This window comes from Chelon labrosus, assembly GCF_963514085.1.
Source record: "Chelon labrosus genome assembly, chromosome: 9".
Classification (NCBI taxonomy): Eukaryota; Metazoa; Chordata; class Actinopteri; order Mugiliformes; family Mugilidae; genus Chelon; species Chelon labrosus.
In genome coordinates this window covers 7,745,238-7,770,693 of record NC_140359.1, presented here as the reverse complement: position 1 = coordinate 7,770,693, position 25,456 = coordinate 7,745,238, and the positions used below count along the sequence as shown (strand labels likewise).

The window sequence follows — 25,456 nt, the reverse complement described above, 5'->3', positions numbered from 1 at the left end:
GCCCCTCCCCTCAACCCATAGGACCCAAAGTCCCCCACTAACAAGATTCTGTTGCCAAACACCACAGGACACCCTCAGAAGGCCCATGTCCATTCTCTGATCAGTCACAACTGTTTTTGAGGCAGAAGAGAGACCTACACAAATTTAGGAAAGTGGTCATAATCTTATGCCTGATCTGTATATATATAGAGATATTTGTTTCTGCTGAATGAATGATGGATAGGGTTAGTTTGAGAGACATTAGGATGCCAATGATTCCTTGTTTATTATTATTTATTTATTGACTTATTATGTCATTTGAATTTATTAGGTCTTGCAATTCTCTCAGCTGTAACAGCAGATACTATTCACTGTTTCCTTTATGTTCAGTGTTTATGTTCTGTTTCCATCTATCCACGTTCCACCTGTAATCTATGAACCAACCAAAACCTGCCAACCTCTGACATGCCTGAGACACTCAAAGTCGAGACGGTCATTTTCTTTCATTGGAGAGGCAGAGAAAGAAATGGAGTGGGATTTATCCCTTCTCAGTTTGTTCATGCGCTCTGCTGGAGTGTCATCCTGTCTCCATTAGGCCCCACTTCGCCATCCTCTCTGGGTCCTCCAATTTCCTCCGGATTCTTTCTCCTGTGCAAATATTACAGTGGCTGGCTGCGTGTGCGCGAGACATTAACGCAGCGGCCTTGTGTCAGGTGAGTTACCACTGGCGCATCACCATAGCCACACTGGAGGACACCCAGGTCGGCTAATTCTATTTGGTCCTATTTGCCGAGCAGTCACTCAGCAGAAAGTGTCTCCGGGGGAGTCTCCAAGGGCCATTACCACATCCTGTCTATGAGCTCTTTTATGGCTCTGGTGTACTCATCTGCCAGGGCAGCACACAGGCTCTGATTGACACATTAAATCCTCCTCTACCTCCTTATCTTCCTGCCGTTTGCAGAATGAATGCCATATCACCACATCCGAGCTTCTACCGGCTTATCAGTAAAGGCTCGTCAGCTAGTGGTATCCTCCCAACCGGTGTATAGGGGGTACGACTTGTAAGGCTAGCAGTGTGCCAGCAACGAATAACAAGGATGCTGTGGGGATTTAAACATATCCGTTAACACCACCACTACCCTCACCTCTCTCTTTTCTTTAAATCTCATCGTCCTCTTGTACCGGCTGTGTTATTTACTGCCTGCTCTCTATTTGTTATCACTAGTGTCTACATCTTGGGAAAGAAAAGCATCACTAGTAATATATATTCATGTAGATTTGTGCCCTCCTCTCACATGACCCTCCCCAACTCCTACTGATCTGCCATGTCCTGATTGGTCTCCTGGAGTCATCATATTCAGTAACAAACATGCAACCCACCGGGCCGCTGACAACTTTAACATTTTTTCATGGAGGCAAAAAAAAAAATGGACCAGCTTAATGTTTCGACACAAGTGATCATCCGTGCTCATCTCTTTAATGAAATTAGATTAAGTGCACCTGGGAAAGAGCTGAGAAAGCAGAAAGCCTCGCCACCTCCTTTAATCTAAAACCAATTTGTCAGTAATATTCTTTCCCCCCCAGCTTGGGATTCGTCAGCCCTGATTCAAAATGGAGGAGGAACGAGATGAGACCAGAGCTGACTGGTTGCATTGAGCTCCCCACAGGCGCTGTGAAATTAGAACTGACACCGGCAACACAGGCCTTAATATGGAGATGTCATTTTTCTCCTCCTGCTTTTGTCTTTCCCTCTCCTTCCTTCTTTCCTTCTCTTTTTCCTCTTACTCTTTTATTTGCTTCTCTTCACTATGGTTTTCACTTTCCTGCTAAGCCTGGAAGTGAAACAAAACAGAAAAGTTGGAAAAATAAACTTGAAAGATTACCCCCCCAATTTCACTCAGTGTGTTTGGATGTAAAGCTTCATGCACACTTAGGGATTCAGATGAGAGTTATGAATTAGCAACTTCTTTGCAGAACACTTCTGGCTTTGTAGATTGGCCAGAAATAAACATGTTATCCATCAGGTGGTTTCATGATGTTCCACACATCCAGCTATTACAATGAACCTGGAAACACTTATCTCTTTGATTTATATTGAGCTGTTTGCAATGTGCTCTCATTTATGGTCAGCTCCAACTCATGTGTGCTCTGCGGGCTAATGTTTTTTTTTTTCTTTGTGTGGTTGTCAAGGAATGCATCTGTTGTACATTTAGCACATAAGTATGTGGTGATCAGAGAACACATTTGGATTTGCCTCTGAAGTGAAGAGGGACATAGCTCTTTGTGATGTGTGTGTGTTTGTGTACAAGCTCCGAGGCAAGTGAGTGTAAGGGCACGTTCAGCGGTGAAAACCAGCCCCAGTGCATGTTGGGAAGAAGAGGCGTGATGACAGAGAAAGACTTGGAGCTTCTGCAGGGCCGGCCAGCAGACATAGCCGACTGACATCAGCACAGACAGCTTGTCACTAGCAATGCATGTCACACAGCAATGCTGGGACAGTCAACATAGCCGTGGCGTCATTGATGTGGCGCCCAATACCCTGGTCTAGATTCCTTCTTAAAGGTTAGCCCTGATGTTGGCATCGCAGATGAAAATAGAAGGGTTATGGCAAGCGAAACCATGCCAGCCACTCAGAAGAAGGGAGGTGTGAAAACATAACATGGCATCAACACTGTAATCTTCTTTCACTTACTGCCGTCTCTCAGTGAGGCTGTTTGTGTTGGCTGAGAGTGTTAATCGAACAAATAGTTGTCCCTTTGTTCTGTTAAAATCACAACACACACACTACCCTTCTGTCTTTGAAACACCAGTGCGCGGCTAACTCTTTGAGAAAATCCTGTCACCACTCAGCCGTGCTCAACAGCTTGTGATCATTGTTATTGGGGGAGTTATTGTTGCCTCGATGAACACCGGGTTTTGGTATGTGTTTTTCCTCCACCTGGACTAGATCCACTTTTAGAGGTGGTTTTCTTCAAATACTGTTTTTGCCACCCGAGAGCCCTGGTTCTGTAATAGAAGAGTTTTCGGCGATGGCCAGGTGACACACTCGATTGAGCAATTTTCTGCTAGAGATCTCGTCAGTTCGATGATACGGCGATAGAGAAAGCATGGCACGCCATATCAGGCAAGACATGTTGTGAGGTTTTACACGAGACTTGACGCCAACTCGCATCCAACTGGTGCTGTATGTGTAAGGCATTGTACGTACTGCGGAAGAGAATACCACAAGTTTCATTATTTTTATTCATCGTGTTTTTAGCGGCATGCATCCGCTTTAACTAATAAACACCACATTTCTAGGATTAAAATAGTTAATTATGTTTATGAAACATAATAACAAACCTGCTTTATGTAATTATCCTGGAGCCTCTTTATGGCTAACATGCTGTGAGTGACGCACCCTTACAGCAGTTAATGCACGTGTACTTTATAGTAAGTAAAATGTAACACATCATATATATTGTAATCTCAGTGCATTTCTGTGACACGACGTTAAACAGGCACCTAAACCTACTAACCCTGTTCTATTCACCGTGCTCCAAATCAGCATGGCACAGCATTCATTGTTTTTCAAGTGGCCTGTGTTTGAATAACAATCCAGGCACTATATACATTTTTCCACATGAGTAATAAAAGGAAAATTGACTCCATATTGGGTGCAGATGTTCTGTGGAAACAGAAAAAAAGACACCAATGTTTTGTGTACGTGGATGTAAGATTTGAACGTTTTTGATCGTGCATAAACTTAATGCCTAAGTGGGTTTTTATTCAATAAACATGGTCGGGCTGTAATTACTTACACATTTCTTCAGGCTGGAAATGCAAGACAGACATTGTGTGCGTTTAGAACTGGTGCACCGAAACTCATGTCTGTCCCAGCCTTGGCTTGTCTGCGCAAGATTTCTTAATGCAAGAGGACTTGGTTTTCCTCCACAACAAATGGCATATGCAATCAGGGATAAATATAGAATTCCCTGTTGTTATTAGGAATCTGTGCCATTGGGGATAATGTTTCCCTGAAGAAGCGTTGCTTCCTCTTTGGCCAGGAATACGTCAGTAAATGGAGTTTGGGTCCACTGTGGCTATGAAAAGAATGTTTAGAGAGCATCAATTCCCTTCTCAGACAAAGAGGCCACTCAGCAATGTAGTGTGTAGTCTTTTTTTTTTTTGTAGAAATTTTATTTTACAAGCAATATCAACACGCATTAATCATAAAGTCATAAACCAGTGATTTCTTGAGACTCTGTATTTTGTCTCCAGTTACCAAATATTTCCCACTGAAGCCAAATTTCAAGACCATGCGTCTTTATGGAAAGGATCATCCACAGCCCTCATAATGGTGATGATGGACAATAAAGGAAGTGAGCGCTGAGCCTCTCTCCCACCCACCGAGAGAAACATATTTCATCTTTCTTTTGCTAACCACTCAAGCATCTCCAAAGTCAATCTAAACACTCAGATTCCTGTGGATGGACGGGCGACTGCCAGACCTCAAGCCCTGCAGGTCCTCGCGTCATGCGCTCTGGAGGGAACTTTCCGTGGGTGAATGTGTATGTGATGTGGAAAGCTGAGAACCCCGGAGAGCACGTTGAGATCAGGCCCAAACACACACAGGGGCCAGCTGTCTTCAATTAAACCAGAAACCCCAGCCACGGCAGTCCCTTATGCACAAAACCAGCTTGCTTTGATCTGCACCAGCCGCGGGAAAAGGTACAGGGCTTCAAAGTATACAGGAAAAAAAATAATTATTGTATCCTCCATAAAAGTTAACAGGGACTTCGGGCTCAGGGGCAGAGTGAAGCACGTATCGATGATGGCTGTCATTCATGTGCACATTACCAGTTATTTCCCCTTGTCCTCGTCGTTTCAGTGAGCTTTAATTAGTGCACACACCTGGCCTCTCTCTGAAGCAAACTGTGGAACTCTCCTTGCCATGGTTCCTATGGGCACGGAAGACTAATTCGGAGTCACACAGGGCACACTGGCACAACTGAAGCTGATATGCTTGTCAGTTTCAGCTTGACACACCGAAGAGGTACAGTACAGCAGCTCTTGGATATGTATGAGGTTCGGAGCCACAGACAGAGACCAGCACTACAACGGTCCCCCTGCCAAGCACCACAGACCCAGGCGGCATGGGCATCCATTAAATTAATTTGACTTCATTAGTGCAGACCTGCTAGGCCTGGGGTGCCCACAGAGATGCCAGAGGGTGGGAGGTAGGGGGCTGGTGGTTGAGTGGCATCAGCCGCTGTGCTCTGAGGAGAGCGAACACATGGCGCTGACAGGCGGAATATGGCCCCAGTTCTTACACCGGGACGGCTGCCAAACAAAGGCAACATGCGTCACTGGCTTCAGGGGAGCTCAATCAACACCCGGTCGGAGCATTAACGCCATGCGCGCCACGCCACATCAGCGAGGAGGCTGCGGGTCGCTGGGCAGCCTGCAAGTCAAGCATGTGCACAGTGAATGTGGCAGCGTGATATGATACAGAGACCCTGCCAATATGTCACCCCACTGCCATCACCTTCGTGTCTTCTGCCAAGGCTGTGCATTATTAGGGTACAAAGTTCACATCTATCCCTTGTTAGTGACTCACAGCAGTGTTGCAATAGTCTAACATTTGCTGTCATTACTTGTGACGTGGAAGTGATTGTTCTCCGCTTTACTCACGTACGGCCTAACACCAAACAGACCAAGTGTTGTGTTAGTGCACCACTAGTGTTTTGATTGGCAGGTGGGACATCTAGCACACAAGTGTGAGTGTGCTTTGTGTTGACAAAAGTGAATTCTAATGAGCACAGCTCGTAGGAAAAATATTGCCATTCCTAATGGGCATAAGTACTTTCAATTCATTATACACTTATTTGTATGGTTGAGAGTAAAATATAAAATATTTCTTCTTAACCAAATGGACTAGGTATTGAAAAGAAATTACTGCTTGTAACATCTTGATTCTAATCTTTGTTGTTGGATCTGGATCCTAAAAACCTTTCAGCCCAAATGCATCCAGCCACTAAAAATATCCCAGCAGTCTCAGATGACAGAGTGAGTGGTTTAGCTCTCTTATAATTATTTCCTTTTAACCATTTACTGTCAGCTGACTTGAACTCCACCAGTTTGCTTAGTGAGGTTACGTGCTAACATGCTTACACCATAACAACATTTCCAGCCTGCAGCCTCCCAGTCTGAAGCATGCCTCTGTAACCTCTAGACAACCCATGCCAGCTTCTGGAGCTGGCCTGAGGTCTGCTGGGAGTGGTGCACCTGATAAATACAGGAGTATGGAAATAAATAAATAATGGGAGGCATTAAGTCCAGATAGGACTGGAAGGTAGCCTGAGGGTGGTAAGTGTTCTGCCTGACAGCAGCGAACACTTTGATCAGAGGGCCCGTCTGAAGATCGCTTCCACATCTGCACAGGGGGAACGAGCTGTAAACTGCCAAGAAGCATTTTAATGACAGTTGGATTATAAAATGAAAGAGGGCTCCAGATGGCAGGCAGTGCAGCGGCTGCGGTTCAGGGGGAGGCTGTTTAAACTGCTTTTTTATTGATAAAATATGGGGTGAAAAATTGTGCAAGGCTTATTAGGCATCCCGCTGTGATGTTGCTCAGCTGGCCAAGCTGTTCACCGTGGCCCTCGTCCAAACATGCCTCCATAAATTTTTAGCAGTACCTTTAAATCTGTAAGATCCCAGCTTGTTAAGTTCACTCTGGCTCCCCCAAACCCCCCACACCGTATTTGTCCTTTGAAAGACTTGCTTGTGTCCTTTGTTTGTAGACCGGCAGGATGAAAGCAGCGGTAGTAGCTCACTATAGACTGAGGAGGTTGGGGGGGGGGGGGGGGGGGGGGGGGGGGGTTCGACATAGCATGCTCATTATCGTCCACCAAGAACCAGAGTTTAGCCCTTAACAACTTAATTCCTGCATGATTTCATTAGCTTTGCTCTCCGAGTGATAAAATAAGGCCGACCTTATTAATTCAAGACACCGTGGTGGTGCTTTTCACCCAGATACACAGAGTACTGTTTAAGACAGGAATAATCATCTCAGTGGTTCATTTATTCAGTGATTTCACACATTTAGAAATTAGTCCGTTTAGATGGAATCAAAGTTTATCAGAATCCTTGGTTCCTTTCAGTGCCTGTATGAATACTGTTATCACACTTGGGTAAGGTGGTCTCTGTCCAGTCCAAAGCCTGTTTCTTGGGTTGATCCGGCCTAACTACCTGGTGTGCGTCGCTGAATGGCGCCTGTGGCCATTCTGCTGTTATAGTCTTGCCTGAAAGATTACCTACTGGTCAGAAAGGAGATACAGTTGGACTTGGTGTGAATCAACTTCCAAGTTAAAGCACAAACTGAATGAATAGTGTATGAAACTATATTGTCATAAGAGAAGTGCTTTCATGGAAAGACGTGGGCTTGTTCAGTAATGAATTCCCTTTCAGAGGTGCTGCTCCTGTGCTTCATAAATGCACATGTTGGAGAGGAGTCATGATGATTCATTGGGGGAAAAGGCGTAATAATTATATTTTATGTGATTTGTAGTAATGTTGGTGAAATTGATTGTCACCTTTTGAGTAAGTGTCTCCCGGTTAATATTGCCTTACACTAAAGTGGTCTCGCGCACATCTTTGATCTGGAGCTCAAATTGAATTTGCTTGAACTGTGAATAGGCCAGACTCAAAAGCGGGGAAAAATTTATGGTATCAATTAAAGGGATCAGTAAAAGCCGTCTTGACTCCATGAAAATCTATACATGTCACACGTATGCCTTTCTCTTTGCCGCGTGGGGCCCTTTTCTGCTGAGATATGTTGTTAGCCGTGTTCTCACTGCTAATTTAAAATCCATTTAAGCTGATAGGGTGGTTGACTAAAACGCGGTTGTGATGCCCTTGCAAAAATGGGCTCATATATTGTTTTTCCCACCTTCCGAAACAAGCGGCTTCAATTTATATTCCATAACTACCACTTCAAGGCCAACACGCCGTGCCCCATTCCACCCTCACGCCTACCCAAGGCATCAAAGACAATTACTGTCGACATCACATCAAATTACAACTGTTGGTTTGCTTGTTTGTCTCGCCGTCTTCCTCCCAAGGAAGGTCCCCTCCCATCTGCTCTCCTCCCTTTGCTTATGGGCCTACACACACATAAATCCCCTCCCAGCGCAGAGAAGAGAAAGGACAGGCAGCCGACAGCCTAACGGACTAATTTGTAATTGCGAATGAGAAAAAGCTGAGTTGTTGGACATGTTATAATTTGACAGAGTGGCAGCTCTGAGCCAGACCATGACGCTTCCACCACAATTCGTTCCCTCCTCCTTTTTTTCCCCCCTTCGCCTTCAGATGCGTTGATTCTTCTCCTCCGTGGAGAAAAGTCAGAAAGAAAGGTGATGGGAGAGATGCTTTCGGCACATTCTGCTACCTCAAAGCTCCTGGCTCTGTCGTATTCCTTTTCTCTCCCTTCTGCACAGCCCCCTCCCTCACATTCCTTCCCTCCCTCCCTCTCTACCTACACATGGATCCCCTAGGACAGAATGGGGAAAGTATCTCAGAGCATTCAGATGTGTTTGAAGTGCAGGACAGATGGGGGGCTCGAGGGACTGTAAAAAATGAATCGAGGCTAGTAATAGGAGAGATGTTTTGAATCCTCTCCCCCATAAGTTATTTATCAGGGGCCCTTAGTGGTGGAGGAAGATTTCAGAGTGCTCCCTTAATGTAGCATCTGATGACTGGTAGGGGGGCTGTTCCAGGAAGTAGTGTTGTAAAACAGGAGGAGAACATTAGCAGGGAAGTCTCTCAGGGCCCGGGCAAAAGAGATGAACAACATACAGGGCGGCTCTTTCCCAGCATGCAACACAGGTCAGAGAAGAGAGGTGTGCAAGGAGATTTTTCGAAGCCCCCCACAAGCCAGTGATATCACCCGAGGTACAGAATGACACGTTCTGTGCTACGATTCCCACCGGACTGGGTATGTTTGATTAGACAAGCTACTTCAAAAAGTTGAGAAAATGAATAACACAAAGCAGAAGCTGATGCCTCACAGCAAGAAGGTTCCAGGTTCGAATTCAGGCCGACTGGGGCCTTTCTGTGTGGAGTTTGCATGTTCTCCCTGTGTATACACAGGACAAGCAGTTACAGAAGATGAATGAATGAATGAATGAATTGTCCAGCACATTATTAAAAACTGGAAGGATGGTGGGGAGCCATCGTCTTTGAGGAACAAATGTGGCCGGAAAAAAAATCCGGTTGATTGATGGTGATCTGCGATCACTTAAACGTCTGGTGAAATCAGATCGAAGAAAAACAACAGTAGAACTCAGGGCTATGTTTAATAGTGAAAGTAAGAGCATTTCCACACGTACAATGTGAAGGGAACTCAAGGGATTGGGACTGAACAGCTGTGTAGCCTTAAGAAAACCACTAATCAGTGATGCTAACCAGGAAAAAAGGCTTCAATTTGTTAGGGAGCATAAAGATTGGACTCTGGAGCAATGGAAGAAGGTCGTGTGGTCTGATGAGTCCAGATTTACCCTGTTCCAGAGTGATGGACACGTCAGGGTAAGAGGAAAGGCAGATGAAGTGATGCACCCATCATCAGTTGGTCAGGTCTAGGTTCAGCAACATTATGTGTCCAAAGAATGAGGTCAGCTGACTACCTGAATATACTGAATGACCAGGTTATTCCATCAATGGATTTTTTTTCTTCCCTGATGGCACGGGCATATTCCAAGATGACAATGCCAGGATTCATCGGGCTCAAACTGTGAAAGAGTGGTTCAGGGAGCATGAGACATCATTTTCACACATGGATTGGCCACCACAGAGTCCAGACCTTAACCCCACTGAGAATCTTTGGGATGTGCTGGAGAAGGCTTTGTACAGTGGTCAGACTCTCCCATCATCAATACAAGAGCTTGATGAAAAATAAATGCAACACTAGATGGAAATAAATCTGGTGACATTGCAGAAGCTTATCGAAACAATGCCACAGCGAATGCGTGCTGTAATCAAAGCTAAAGGCAGTCCTACAAAATATAATTTTTTTTCTCTTTCTGAGCAACTACTGAGGAAGCTGCAGACACTACAGGCACATAGTTGTTCCTTGTCCAGCTGGACACAAGCACTGCTGGTGCCCTTGTAGCATGTTTGTGCAGACAAGAAGAACAATTATCAACAGATAATTTAATAATAAAGTTATTTCTATCTTTAAACACAACAACAATACCATTGACCTTCTTTTGGGTGTTGACTTAGGGGGAAAAGTCTGTCTTAGTTGTTTTAGTTGTCATATGAACTGTGTAATAACCAATAATCAGTTGAAAGTGATGAAAATAAAGATATTGATTTATCAAATGTCAGATGACTGTTACTCAGTGTAAGGTTACTGTTTGACACCAAACTGCTTTCCGTCCATAAGACCAGAAATGTGCATCAGTCACTATCTGATTTCTAATTGTAGCAACAGGAAAGCCATACAAGAGTCTCCCCTCCATGAAACACCGTACATGACAAGCAGTGTGTCACACCAACAATGGTCCAGGCCAGCCATAGTAGTCTCTGATCACAGGAGACTAATGGCCTCTGAACTGATCACTGGGGCTAATAAAGACCAGCTAATGACATAGCCGCTTCGTTTGTGCTAATTGCTCTCCCCGGACCTTCGTCGTGGCCCGTGTCTCCCGAGCATATGTCATGAGGCATTCCCCGACACAGCTCAGACCCTGGCCTCAGCCTCAAAGCCAGGCACGCTGCCAGAAACAATTGTCCTCTGGTGTCCTTTTACCGTACTATGGAGAGGTGTGAAAAAAAAAAAATAATTGTCTAGGTATGTTGTTTGTTTTGTCAGACTGACATCTTGATAAAACTACACCGGATGTAAGACTCAGGCCTGAATTGTCTTATATCGCCTCAAGTTAATAATTAAATTAAAAATTGGCTTTATTAATGAAGGTGGTGCATTCTTTTGTGATTTGACCTGTTGGCATGTGCACTCATATCATGAGTGTGAGGCAAATCAATATGACTGCCAATAAAAACATACAATTATCACCTAACCTGACTGAATACATTAAGAAAAAAATGTTTTATGTCATTTTCTTTCAAAGCTTAATCCATAATCTGCGTACAACTAGTGAGAGCAATATTAACAACTAACAGTGGGAAAATATGACCACCACTACAGAAGAAACTACGGATGAAACTAAAACACAATTATTTACCCCACATCTTTGTAAATGACGTGATAGTTGTGTGACAGTTGCCTCTGGGCATATACAGTATCTACATTATACATCTTGGAGTTAAACACAACAGTCTCTGAAAAGTAATATTCATATGCTGTATAATACCAACAATTATGAGATCAGCTACTTTTTCACATCCAGGCAGGGTTGAGCACATACAGTATATTTTTTTCAACATGCAGAACTTCCAGCAGTGGCCATTTTGAAGCACTGACGTGTGGTGCGGCATTACAATGGGCAGCAATTTGCATATCATTTCATGTTGGGGATATTAGATTAATGGCTTGTGACTAGTGTGATGAATACTAATTTAGCCTTAAATCATGTCACCGTTCAGACATCAACAGCCTGCCCAACAGGCAGCAGAGCAGCAGAGCAGCCAGACATTTTATAAGGTCAGCTAACTTCTCTGGCCAAATTTTTCCTGTTCCTCATTCGTTCTAGTCGGTTATGGCACTTGTAAATGTTTGCTATTCCAAGGACTGTTGCCTTCGTTGTTAAGGCTATATGGGCCCACCACAGGGGTTAATGCCATCTCCATTTACCCTAGCAGACAATAAAATCTGCTGATAGACTCGGGTCTGCAGTGACGACAAAGCTGTGTCTGATGAAAATCATAAATGTTGTAATGCCACAACCCCTCCCCCCATCGTCCCCTATTTGACTCCCAGCTTGCTGGTCCCTGGTACGGGCAGCTTTTGTGGCCGCAAGGCGTAATGATGTTAATGTTGTGTGAAAAGGCTACAGAGGTAGGTAGGATAGCAGAGCATCATGCAGTGGTTTGACTCATTCCAACAGGTTATGCAGTAAAATAGCAAGAAGGACGTGGACCTGAAATAAAGGAACTAAAGACTGAAACCACAGTCAGGACTAAAGACTGAGTATCCGACTAAGTGAAATGAAAATGGTAGCCAACCCTCTGTTAGCAGTAAAGTTCAGTTGATATGTTTATTTAAAGGTCAGGATCCCAACCCTAATATTTTGGTTTAAAATGGATGAAAGAGTCTTCTAAAATGCTGGAAAAATATAATATTAAAAACAATGCCAGAATATATTAATGTCAATTGGTTCCAATAAACAGATGATTAAAACACATCTAGTTAGTTATCTGTCACCAGGTCGATGATGGTTGCAGTACAGTGTTCAGCAGAATAATTAATTGGTTTAATTTCCAAGATTAACACATTATTACATGCACAGACACACAGACGTTTCATTTTCGAGTCATTATACACTAAAAGGTTAAGAATAAAAACATTTTAGTGTAGCTGTTCCACTTATTCTGATGAATATGAATTATTTTGTTATCATTAAAGCTGTCATGGACTAGTATAGGATGCTGATATTGAAGTATAACTGTACTGGTCCACGTTGTATGGGCCTCAATAGTGCAGTAAAGCTCGACTTGAATGTAGAGTGATAGTTAAATTATTTTATTCTATTGCATTAGCCATCATGTGCATTTTGCATGCAAAGCCGTTCTTGAGTAATATGTCGAGATTTTTTTTTCCACATACTGAGTGCGTTTATGTGTCTTCATGCATTCTCCTGAGAGTAGATGGCTAGCCAGGAGTATGGAGGGAGGAGGTGGGAGTGTGTCCAGAGGGAGCTGTTTGATTGATGTGTTTTGGGGTAGAGGAGGTGTGGAAGGGGGATGCTGAGGATGAGGAGGGGATGGGAGCTTGATGGGACTCTGCCGCAAGAGGGAGGCACGGCTCTTAAGTGGGGGAGGAGGGAGCTTTAACAAGCCCTAGATTGTTAGTGACAGGCAGATACTTCAACACTTAAAGTAGAAGGTTTGATTTAATCACAGAGCTGTCATTTGTTATTTGTCTGGCTTGCTCCACCGGGGCCACGGCTGATCAACTGCCTGGTCCCAAGAGAGCCCTTTTTCCCCCTGTAATGTCTAAATCCCCCGCACAAATTACAGGCCTGCACCACCTCCTATCCACACCCCTCCACACTCCCCTCCTCCCCGCTCCAATCCTGCCATGTTACGAGATGAAGGCCAAAATGGGGGATTCACAAAAAGAGGGAAGCGATTGGCAGGATGGGAGCAAGGGAAAGGAGGCAGGTATGTGAACTGGAGAGAGGGAAATGGAATGGCCTGAGGGGCACTAAAGATCATTAATAGGACTGTCAGGGAGGTTGCCAGTTGGTTAGCTTCTCATAAATAAGAAATGAGCTCCTCCCTCCTCGCCCATTCTAGTTCATTAATAATGCCTGCTGCGGCTATTTTGTTGCATCGTAGTTTGAAGGGGAGAGAGCCAGAGCGATGGAGGCATGATGAGGGGGAATTTAGGGATAGAGGGCCTCACTTTCCTGCTCTCTCTGCTAATATGATAGGACAGCCTTCCAAATTAACAATGAGACGCAATACCACAGCACAGAGTCAATTAATCCCACAACCAGTGGGAACGGGGACGCATTGGTGACAGGAGAAGGGAGAGGACGAGATAGACTTATCCAAAAGCCCTGTCTGCGCTGCCCCAGTGTGACTGTTCTTTCTGGTACTTGTTGGAAATATGAACGACACCAGTGTCAGCCCGACGTTCTCTTGGGATCTGGACAGAGAGGGAAAGAAATCACCTAATGGAAAGATAGTAAGTGATGAGGGTAGGGGGATTGGTTGTTAAGAGAGAGAGAAAGCAAGTTCAGATGGGTCACCCTGCAGGTAAAAGCATTGCCTTTTAATTAGGGTGAAAGGATATGATTCTTTTATAAAGGCCAGGGGCCTGGGCTCTGCTGAGGCTGATAGCAGTCAATGCTGCTCATTAACCCTCCTTCCTGCTCTCCACTCTCGACATGACTCCATCTGAGAAGGCACAGATAAAAGGCTCAGCCAGGCCACAAATGACAGGAGGGCCTCTGAGTTTCTGTACTACTCTCTCTTCTTTCACTCATCTCACTTTCTCTTTCCCCCTGTTTATCCCTTTATTCTTCTTTGCTTGTCATGGACTCTGCTCCATTCCTCCAAGGTGAGCTACCTCAGGGAAGCGGGGTTATGTTACATTTAGTGGCTTCTCTCTTTCATTGGGGGTTTCATTATGAGGAGAGCGACGCATGCTCTTTTTCATACATGCGGTGTCTCAGACGCCATTCATCTGGCAGATAAAACTGTCACTACTGCTTTCAGCTGGTTCTGACTGGTACACTGGTTCTCCCAAAGATGGCACTACAATAGGTCAAAACAAAGAGACAAATTCGTCACAGATTAATCTTGACAGGATAATTTGCATGAGGAGCCCTCGCACATTTTTCTTTCATTTTTGGTTGGTCTTGGGTGCTCTGGTTATTTCTGGATATCAAACGCAGCCATGAGAGTTGCAGGAGAAAGAGAGAAAGCATGGCAAAGAGAATAGCAGGAAGCCTGCAGCCAGAAAGCCGTGATCTATGATTTTATTCATTCCTCCTTCCTGTTCCTGATTAGAGGCCTTTAAACTGTGATCGATTGACCCTCAGACTAGCCCCAAATCAAAGGCAGATACTGAGTGAGAGAGAAACACATGGAGGCGTTAGTGGCCTGTGGCTCTGAGGTGCACAGCAAGAGGTTGATTCACTTTGTGCCGGCCAGCTAGGGAATAGCACAGTGAGGATGGGCTTGTGGGGCATTTAGACACAGATAAGCTTGACCTCCGCCGACTCCTGTCTGGTGTGTGTGTGCTGCCAGAACGGTCATGCCTCCAAATAACAAGAAGGAGGCTGGAACAAGCACGTTCAGATGTCCACTCTGCCCGTCCGCCAAACCCAGATGCTTTAACTCCCCATCATTCAGTCCACCGTGTCCACATTTTCCTTGAGCTCATAGTCCCTCTGCATTTTCTCCAACACCTCCCCTCCTTACAGTCTTACTGCTCTTGAGATGAGCCCCAGTCTTCAAGAGATGAACACACTGCAAACAATTTATGAGGCCTTTCCGAGGAAGTCAGATCTGGCCTCCATACCTTGGGGATCTTTCTTTTTCCTCTCTCTCTTTTGCAGCTCTGCCAAAAGAACATTCTGATATGTAATCTCTGGCTGGAGGAATGGCAGACAGACAGACACATGTGCACAGTGCACATTTGTTTTCCTGCTCTTGACCTACGATCGACTGCAGAGCTGCAGAGAGAGTGAAAGAAAGGCTGCCTTACAACAGATGGTTCTCCTTAAGGAGCTGAGATGAAACTCTTTGTGTTACAAGTGCTCTTTGGTCTTTTTTGAGACTCCAATCGGTTCAGGCTCCCCTGCTGGGCTTCGTTCCAATGTGCTGAGGCCAAATGAGTGCATAGGCGTGCGTGCACATACACACACTTGGGTATCTGATGAATGGTCTCACCTGTCTCCTCACTTTGACTTATTGAGCAAACTCAGCTCCAGTCAAGATTAATAAATTGTTCTTGGAATTGTTGTGGAACGAGACTGGAATTGCTGGTCCTGTCATTTGATGTTTTGGATGATTGCATTGGGACTATGAATTTTCCCTAACAATTCAATATGAAACAGATTAGAAGGACACCAACGCACTGAATGCGCATAACTGGTTGCATTGCTGCAAGAAATGGAAAATGCATGGTTCTAATTGTGTGCAATAGGGCACATACAGTATGATAATCATGTTCCCTTTGAAAGCAAATATGTTCAAATATGTGGTACTGAGAAATCCACTGTTGCTGTTATGGTGGATCTAATGAATGATCACTGCACATGCCTCACCCAGCAGTTTGTTAAAACTAATATCTGGAGCCTCCAACAGATTGATGTTGAATCTGAATAGGAAATGGAGTGTATCTAGCAGCCGAGGCCTGTCTCAGAAGGTGGGGGAGGGGTGTATTACACACCAGCCAGAGTGATGGCATCACTTCTCAAAGCGCACACGCTCGTGACAAGTAAACTGAAATCATCATTGATGTTATTTATTTTCAAATGCTCCCCGCTTGACAGGCGACATCTTGTTCGGCACACATCCCAAGGGAGAGTGCAGTGCTCAGCGTTTCTCGGCTCCATCATGCGCAGACAGCCGCTCGGTGCTGACACCAAAGCAGTGGGACTCACTAGAGACTTGCTCTGGAATTTGTCACAATCCTGCACCACGCGAACAAAACACAAATGCACTCAGCTCCTTGTTTACACACATATCCAGATCTGTCGCAATACTTGTCTCCCACCTCAGCATCTGCCACCACTCTGGAACCAAGAGGTTGTTTGCCAAAAAAAGAAAGTCTGTTTAAGATTTGATTTATTTTTTTTTTCTTTGTGCTTGATAAATGTCAACAAAATTTTAATCTGTGGAAAGGAAGTGGGCCGCAAATGCCATGGCACAGACTTCCTGTCTCTGTCTGATTTAGAGATGACACGTGAGTAAATTAACATCTGTCAAAACAAAATCTTAAATATATATTTCCAAAAAACCTAAAAATCCCTGTGAATTGCTGTTATGTTATTTTGCCAAAAAGTAACTAATATCCTCAGTGACTAATGTGATCAAATAATGATCAGTACTAATTACTGTACATTACGTTAAGCTCCTTGTGTAACCCTGTTTTTCTAAAGATGCTATTTGCCAGTTTTCCACTGTAATCCATCACAGACATTTTAGCAGTGGTTCCAACTACACAATTCCATTCTACTAACAACATCAGCCCGCCAGCAGTGCCTATCTCCACCCAGTCAGGCTCAGTGCATGTATGTGTGCTTCCAGGTTCGTGTGTCTTTGGTGTCCTGGCCCATCCATTCATGTGTACATGGCCTCATTATCAGTCAGTAGCTGTCTGAGCTCAGGGGAGGTGGTGCAGATGAAGAAGCGAGCATGGCGGTGGGCAGGTAAACCAGCCATGAGCCAACACCAGAGCCGGGATGCCCTCGGCACTGCTCCGCTAAAGGAGTCCATTTGTCAAATGTGCCTCCACCGAGGCCCGCCAGGGAGTACATTACTGGCTGTAGCCCCTGCAGGGATCGGTCCTCTGACTCCCAGCCACACTCACTCACCAGGCCGGCCGCCCAAGGTGCTTCCTGCAGTCAGCGGTGACCAGCCCCCAGCCTGCACTCATTCGATTGGCTCATTAATAAAACAGCCCCCACCCGAGAGCAGGGGACATGCTCCAATGCTCTGGACATCACTCTCTCCCACTAATGGGCCAACCGGGAGAGGCCTTTGTCTGCACCTGACTCCCTCACATCCTTCAACATGTCAGACAAGACAATGCAAGGAAGGATGGAGAGCTTTGACTGTGTAAAGCCCAGATCATGTTGTATGTGAGCCCGGGCTGAGGCTCAGTATTCACAGTAGACCTCAATGTGTCTTCAGTCTGGGCAAGCGCCTGAGCTTTCCTCCATCAATTCCACTTAGTCTCACTTGGCCAAACCTCCTCAATTGTGTTTCCTCTCAAAATGATTATGGACTGCCTTGCATGTGTCAGCGCCATAAGACAATCTCCACATTCTGCAATGATTTCCAGCACCATCCACCAATTCTTTTACCTCCTTCTACATTGTTTAGCCCAGACAGTGTGAGTTTTATTTTTTATTTTTTCTCATTCTCTCTCCCTTCCTATTTTGCATGTTGAGCTCTGGTAGGAGCTGCTCAGATTCACAGCTGGGCTCCTGGGGGAGAAACCAGAGTTTTGTTTGTGTTGTTGTAGGACGTAAATCTAACAAGAGAGGTGGAGATGGAGTACTAAGGCTTATGGATCCCTCAGGGGTCTTACGGAGCCCCTCACTAAATAAATCTGAATCGAAAATACATATGGAGTTGTAAACTGTTCGCATAAAGGAGCGCTTGTTCTCCTCGAGGAGAGTATCAGATTTACTGGCTCCACAGTCTGTCTACTGGATCCCACCCTCAGCACATTAACACAGAGACAACATGCTGGAGCGAGACAGACAGTGTACATGAAGTTCATTGACTGGAATGTTTTTGTGATGTATCAAGCCAGAGCCTGGGAGAAACAGGCTGTGAAGTAGACATGGCATCCATTGTGATGCCTCAATATTAGGGGGTGGTCTGCATTTTCTGAAACTCCATAACTTGCTTTCGCCTACAGGTCGAAGATGACAATTCCATAAGAGCTAAACCTGTGGCTATTTAGGGACCTATTTTTTCACTGCCATTACCATAGGTATCTATTTCCTCTTTGGCAAGGAGACAGACAGCAGAGCAGAAATGCAAAATCAGTGCCAGAATATTGCCAGACACAACTTACAGGGAGAGGTGGCTCTCCCCAATTATTAGCTTAAGGAAGTAGTCCAGAGATTTATGAATATCCCCAGTTGACTTAGAACAGCTCTAGTCACTTCCATATGTGACCCTGAGGCCGAGTGGTTGACAGGGCCCTTCCAGGCCGATTAGGCATTAGCTGAGAGGCCTGCCTTGTTGGCAGCTGGGGGCCAGGGGAGCATAGCCTCTTGAGCTCAATTGGTAAAGATCACAGATGGAGAGGCCCAATGAGGGCAGCCGGTTGCTGGGTCGCCGCAGCCAGTGAGGCCCTGTTCCTTGACACTGGGTTTACTGTTACCCTCAGTCCCTTGAAGAGGAAATAACAGAGGCGCCAATTAAAGCTTTAAGACATTAAATAAAAACCCTCTGTTGTTGCCTTTTAAACATCCCAGTTAATGCTTGTTTGTCTTTACGATGGAACCCCAGTCAGCTGCCATCACTCTGCTTTCTATTAAAGTGGGATCGAGTGGTTTTGCGTTTTTTTTTTTTCCCTCCCCTTCTGCAATCTTTCCTTTGCTTTCCAGCTTGTGGCTTGATTGCTATATAAACAACCTTTTTTATTCCTGAAATACATACTGTTGGAGGGGAGGAAGTCCAAATTTTGTGGACTTTTGAGGTAATGAACAGCTTACCTCTGTGAACATCTGCAGGCCATGATATGGACATCATCTGTACTATGATTTTTAACTAATTTTTGTCAGTCAGTGATATAGTTGCAACCCTAAATGCCTCCCTGATAGAGGTCCCATGATAAACCATGAGACATGCTGGTTGTTTGAAGGTTATGTTTAATGAATCTAGCCATTTCAAGAATCCCAGGAATTTAAAAGTCCCTTTCTTAAATTAATCAGGCTTTAAAGCAGAGAACAGAAACTAACTTTAAGTCGGAAGGGAAAAAGTAGATCCCGGCTAGCGTTCTTAAATTTTCCCACCCAAAGTTTAAGTGAAGATTAAACTATTTTTAATGGAGTTGAAGTGGTTACATTTACTTTTTCACTCAGATTTTAGTGATCTGTTCTTTATTGGAGATTTTTTTTTTTCTACAGCTGCACAGTTAGATGTCTGCTTTTGTATTTTTCTCCCTTTCTGTGTATGTCACTTCACTGTAATGCAGCGCAGCATGCATGCACTTAGTTTGGGGATTTCTGTGTTATTGAATTTAGACAACCTGTTAAGTGGAAGACCTTACTGGACAGGACTGCATTATCGAGTTCTGTCTGTGTGTTAGGAAAAAGAAATATTCAACTCAAATAAATGACATTCATGTCCTGTTTGAATACCACACTGTATTGAGTTTAAAATTGGTACGTTCAGTCACTTTTTAGTCCGCTGAATGAAGCTCAGTAAAGCCCAGGAAGTTATGATCGTCATCCCTGCAGCGAGTCTACAAAGGCCCTGTGGAACAAAGGAACAAAAGACCAATATGAAACTGATGTCAAAGGCTCTCAGCTTCTGTCTCTGGAGCTGTATTGGTGTAATTAGCGAGGAAGGCCCTTGCCCTTGCACCGTTCTTCTATCAACTCCACCCCCATCCCCACTGGGCACTGGCATGAGGAGGACCAGAGCAGTTTACTTGGGGCAATAGAAGGAGTGGTCTTGTGGGGCATGTCCCAAGGGTGGACAGGGTTAGAAGTCAGCGCAGGCCTGTGGCCAGATGAACGAGGGAGTCATGATGGAAGGAGGCTTTTCTGGCATCATGACTGAGCTCCCTGAGAGCTAAGTGCCTAATCCATATTACATGCACAAAGGCCCCGCAGATTAGCAGACATATTCATCAAAATGAATTAAAACTTATCAATTTGGGGGACATAAGAGTCTTGGGAGAAAATGGGCTTTTATCAAGAACCGCTGAGGAGACATTTCCTTTCAAAGGTTCTTTATGGGTTAAGATATTCAGGTGGAGAAATTTAACCTCTGATGTGGAAGCCATTAGTTTGGAAGCCAAGGGTCTTCTCGCTAAGAATATGGGATTTAGGGCAGTGACACGCAAAACTGTAGGCTAAAATAGAAACCATCTGACTGGTGTTAATGTCTTAACTCACTTAACTCTTCTCCATAGAGGCCAAGCTTGATAACTTCCCAAGCAGAAAAATGTGTAGCTTGTCTTACTGTTACTTCCCAAAGTCCTCACATACGAACTCAATATTGAGTAATAACGTAGCCTTAGGCATGGCCTCAGTTGGACTGTACTTTATATAATAATGAGAGGTGATTGAATAAAGGCAATTTTCTGTTGATGTGCTGTAAGTGGTTGAAATCTAATTTCAGTAATTTTCTCGGACTCTTCATGATTAATTTGTCATTAGCTGCATAATATTCCAGAGGACTTCTCATGCTTGCCGTATAAAGTGGGTATTCTTCACTGAAATGCCAAACAGGAGTACAACAAGGGTAGTGTATTAAGACTGGCATGATGAAAAGAGAGATTCACAAGCTTTTCCTGTTGATTAAAGGGAAAACATTTAATGTGTGCGGTGTCAAATATTCCGGCCTAGTCTCCTTTGAGTTTTTTTTTAACTGGTTGTCGAGACGTGTGGTTCACCTGACTGCAATTAAGTCACTTGTTTGGGATTTGTTTGCCTTGAGTTTTTCTAATAGACTGAGAGTTTGGAGCAACTATCAAGATTGTCACCGGTTCAGTGAAGACATCATTGTAAACAGTTGGCCTCTTAGCCCCTAATTAAATTTGAAATACTGTTGGAAATTTTATTTCGGATGATAATGTGATATTCCTAACTTGATTTAGACTAATTACTTGCTGTTGATTTGTATTTTGCGAGGGGACTTTTTTGACCATTTTCCTATTTGATGGCAGCTTGTTTTTTGCCCTGACATGAGTTAATATTAAATTACTCTGCCTCTTTTTGTGTTGTTTATGTCACATTCACAATCTAGGCAGCTTCGTGGAGTCTATCATGGGAAAGTCATTTAAACATGTGTTATTGGTAAAGCAGTCCACACGCGCTATAATGGGCTAAAAACATTTTGTAATCACTTTATGAGACCTGCTAACGTCGTCAGCCATCCTTGTCTTTGAGCTTCTTCATTAGAAACACTCCTCCAGGAGCCTGAATGCGGGCCAAGGTCACAGTCATGCAGAGAAACCTGCGGCAGATCCTTTTTTTGAAGAACGAATAAGCTGTACACAGAATGAATAGCACAATGTTCCCGTTCCACATCCCCTACGAGACAAAACTGTGAATCAATAAAACTATACAGGGCATAGTTAATCTACCCACCACCATCTTAGACTCTATTTTGAGCATGAGGGAAGCCGGCAGCCATTTTGTTTTCCTGTTTTCCTGAATGGTTCCTGTGTAAAGCAGCCGCCTGTGCATGGAGTTAATTAAGCCATAGTTTTAGAGCCATAATTGATTGAATCATAGAGTCATAATAGAAATTGCAGGGCCTCAGCAGCTGTGTCTTACTGAATTAAAACCATTGGCATCCTATGTTCGTGAAAGGATATGTTAATAAGGCCTTGAATGCAATCAGATTTTGTTGTTTTTGTCCTTTTTTACGCTTGGGTGCTTCTTTTTTTGCCTAACACTTTTCCTCAAGGGGTCTTATTATACACTTCTGTAACACTAGAGAGTTAGTGTGGAACGCAGTGGGAAGCCAGAAGACCCTCCCCCCCAGCTCCCTTAAATCTGTCAAAGCATCTGCCTCATCCACCCTCGCAAATCCTTTGACGTGTGAGGCTAAAGAGCAGGCCTTGTATCATTCATGAATGCCGGTGGATTTCCATATCTGACACTAGGCTGACTTTCTGCCGGGAGCACGTGTGTCCACATTCAATCTTCCACCAAAATGTGGCGGCGCATGGTGACCGTGGGGATGTTGCACGTGCACAACTGTGCTTCAGCGCGCGCAATCATCCACAACCATGATGATGCACACAGGCTTCTTCCGTTATTTTGTTTTTTTAGCTTGTTTTTTACACACAGACATTCACAACAGTTGCACATGTGGAATCAGAAACTGGAAATTGGAGTTTGCAGAAAATACGCAGAGAAATTTATACAATATGTCCTCTGTGGTTTCCATCACCTCTCTTATTTGCACTCCTTCTTGCACCCACTCTCTCTGCTATTTTCCCTGGCTGACCCTCTCTCTGCAGTGCTACGGTACAGGGAGGTAATGATGAGAAATGGAGTTATAATGCTAGTTGTTAAACCTCAGGCCGCACAACAAATGTGCTTCAGAGACCCCGCATTTGTCTCTGAATGGATTAGGTCTTTGCTCTGGTAACCTTATATTTAATCTCACTCCAGCCTCTGCTGGCAACTCTGTGTTTGTCATGGTAACAAATATTCTGTCATTTTCTCCCTCTTATGTCTTTAACCATTCTTGCACCTGAACTACTGCAGAGTCTTTGTTTGCTCTCCATTATCTGTTGTTTTCTAATGCAAGAGGAATGGAGAGTAAATACTTATCTCTGAGAGTGTCTGTTATCTGTGCAACTTGGCCATGAATGTCAGACATGTATTAAAAAACAGCTTGTCTTAGCCAGCACCTGGATGCCATTGCTTACCTTGCTCTGTCTTATCGCCTTTTAAGAGTTGAAATTAATCTTTTTTTCCCCCAAAAGCTTTGAGTTTTAGTTATTTTCAACCCTTTGTAATGCGTTGCCTGGCCTTATTAATAATCCATTATGGAAGGCTAGACAGTGTACTTAATTTTTCTTGCTTTTCTAGAGAACTTTGAGCAATTATAATTCACACCCTTTCTGTTGTTATGATATCAGACTCGCTCACAAGCTGCAGTGTTACCTTCTGACTTTTAGATTTTATTTTACAGGAACAACCTTTGACCACATGATCAGTCAGTGATGGTGGTTCACTCCAGAAGTGCCACAGATTATCGAGTGATTATTCTCAGAGAGGAAGAGAAGTCATGGAATGTTAATAAACTGGTGCCAGTCTGTATTAAATTATCAATGTGCATGAAAAATTCATCTCCAAACGTCTTTCACACTTTCTGAGTCGGGGAACAATTGACTTTTATCTTGTTAAAGGAATGGAAATTTTATTACAAGGGAAAATAACACCACTTGTTTTTCATTTTCCGATTCACATCCCAAGCGGAGGGTTAGACATGAGATAGCACTGATTATGGCAAACACTTTTGGTGTTCACGCATAATTTAGTGGGGTTTGGTTGTCCTGTATGGGCTTTAAATTTTGGCGCAAGTGGCTGTCCTTTCAGAACGCGGCGCTGCAGTGAAGCATATCAGAGGTTGTTATTGCAGGCACCCTGCTAAGTGCACATAAATTACTTGCTAATCTCACTTCTCCTATTTCCATCTTTTTTTCTTAGTGTAAATTATACCCCAGTCGCGACAAATCAGCGGCAAGGCCACACAAGGCTGTGCCTTCTGTTTTTATGTTTTCTAGACAAGAGCAGGAAAGTGTAGTTTTTGCTTCCGTCAATCTTTCTAACAGCTCAGGAGGAGGGAAAATGAAAGCGGTAGGTCCATAAACAATTGTGTATCAAATGCAGGATCTAGTTTGCACATTTTCTCCTGCCAGCACTGTGGAGAAGATAAAGAATGTCAAGGTGACATGTGCATGCTTTTGGAGGGAGAATAAAGACAGCAATGTCCTTGCTGATTCTATCAGTGGGAGCCATTCTTTACCTTGTTCATTGAAAGAGGAGGGAGTGGGGGAGGAAGGCCGTGAGAAGGTGGGGCTGTAGGAGAATAAAAGCCAGAGAGAGCATAACATCCCTCCCAGAAATGCTAGTCTAACGCAACACTGTTATCAGCTCCCAACTGCTTTTATTCTCTGATCGATCTGTGGTGCTGGGCAATGCAAATGGCTTCAACTAGCCCTGGGTGTTCTACCATCAATGGAGAGTAATTATCTTCGGCAACAACTAATATTGGATTGTTAAGCCTCAGGATAAGGTAGCCGGCAGAGCCTTCAAACAGTCACTCACCTCTGTGGGCTTGAAGGCTGATGGATGGATCAGCTGGGACTAGCTGCTAGAGGGGCTCCCGAGGCAAACTAGCAGAGTTACCAGCTCTCATCTCCCTCTGCCCTAGCAGCGCAGCCCTTTGAATCCCAGAGAAAATTCATTTTTAATGTGCCTGGCGGAGGGCACTTTTGTTCTACATCGCCTCGATCAATCAGGATGACTTTTCATGTCGAACAGGAACCTCCAGAAACATTTGCCAAAAGGCCTTTGATGGGGACTTTCAAGACAGTTAAAAATGAGTTGCTTTACAAGCCCTATGCATGATATACATTCAGACAGAAGGACTGTACATAAATGAAACTCCATTACCAGGACCAGAACTAATTTCTGTATACAGTATGATTCTTATCAGCGCATTTTATTTCTGCGTCTTATTCGGTTTACTTGTTTATCTCTAGAGCTCATCTTTTGCTGTGCAGTCCTTTACTTTTAGCTGGGTCTCCTGAGAGTCCTACAAAGTGTCTGACATTCTCTCTCAGTAGCACTACTTGTGTTCTGGAGTACGCCGATGCTCCAAATGGATGACCTAGAAATGTTGTCCGTATTGAAAGATGGGAGTCATTGAGTAAGGTGCTCATTCTCACATCGTTGGTCTACGCTACTCGAGCCCCCGTAATGAATAAATCATGGATTCTGCAAGGCACTCTCCAGATAGAAATTACAATGTACAACTGCGGAAATAAAGTGGAATAAAACATGACTGTGTTCCGTTTTGGTGGTGACGGCCTATGTTGTGCCTCCCCGCCGTCATTACTAGTAATGGCGAGTATTTAAATTAGAGGTTGCTGGGATTCAAACTATCAGGGCAGTTGTCTAACTATAGTTACAGTGTCTACATATTACTGTACAGCTTGGGACAGGTATTTGTCAGTTATCTGGATATCCTATCTTCAAAGTTAGTCACGAATTCTGTAAATAAAGTATCAACAAGACTTGGCGGCAGTTGGCTGAAATGTTTCACTTCCCCGATGGCCAAACTTTTTTGCCTAAAAGGGTAAATACCAACTATGTAAACTAATTAACAAATTAAATTGGCTTAAAGAGCATTGACTTTGGTG

At 44.1% G+C, this 25,456-nt stretch overlaps 1 protein-coding gene across 6 annotated transcripts in view; it reads left to right on the top strand.

The window, feature by feature from the left end:
* The window catches only part of fbrsl1 (fibrosin-like 1), a 272,207-nt gene that overhangs the window by 191,010 nt on the left and 55,741 nt on the right, over nucleotides 1-25,456 (top strand). The window lies entirely within an intron of this gene.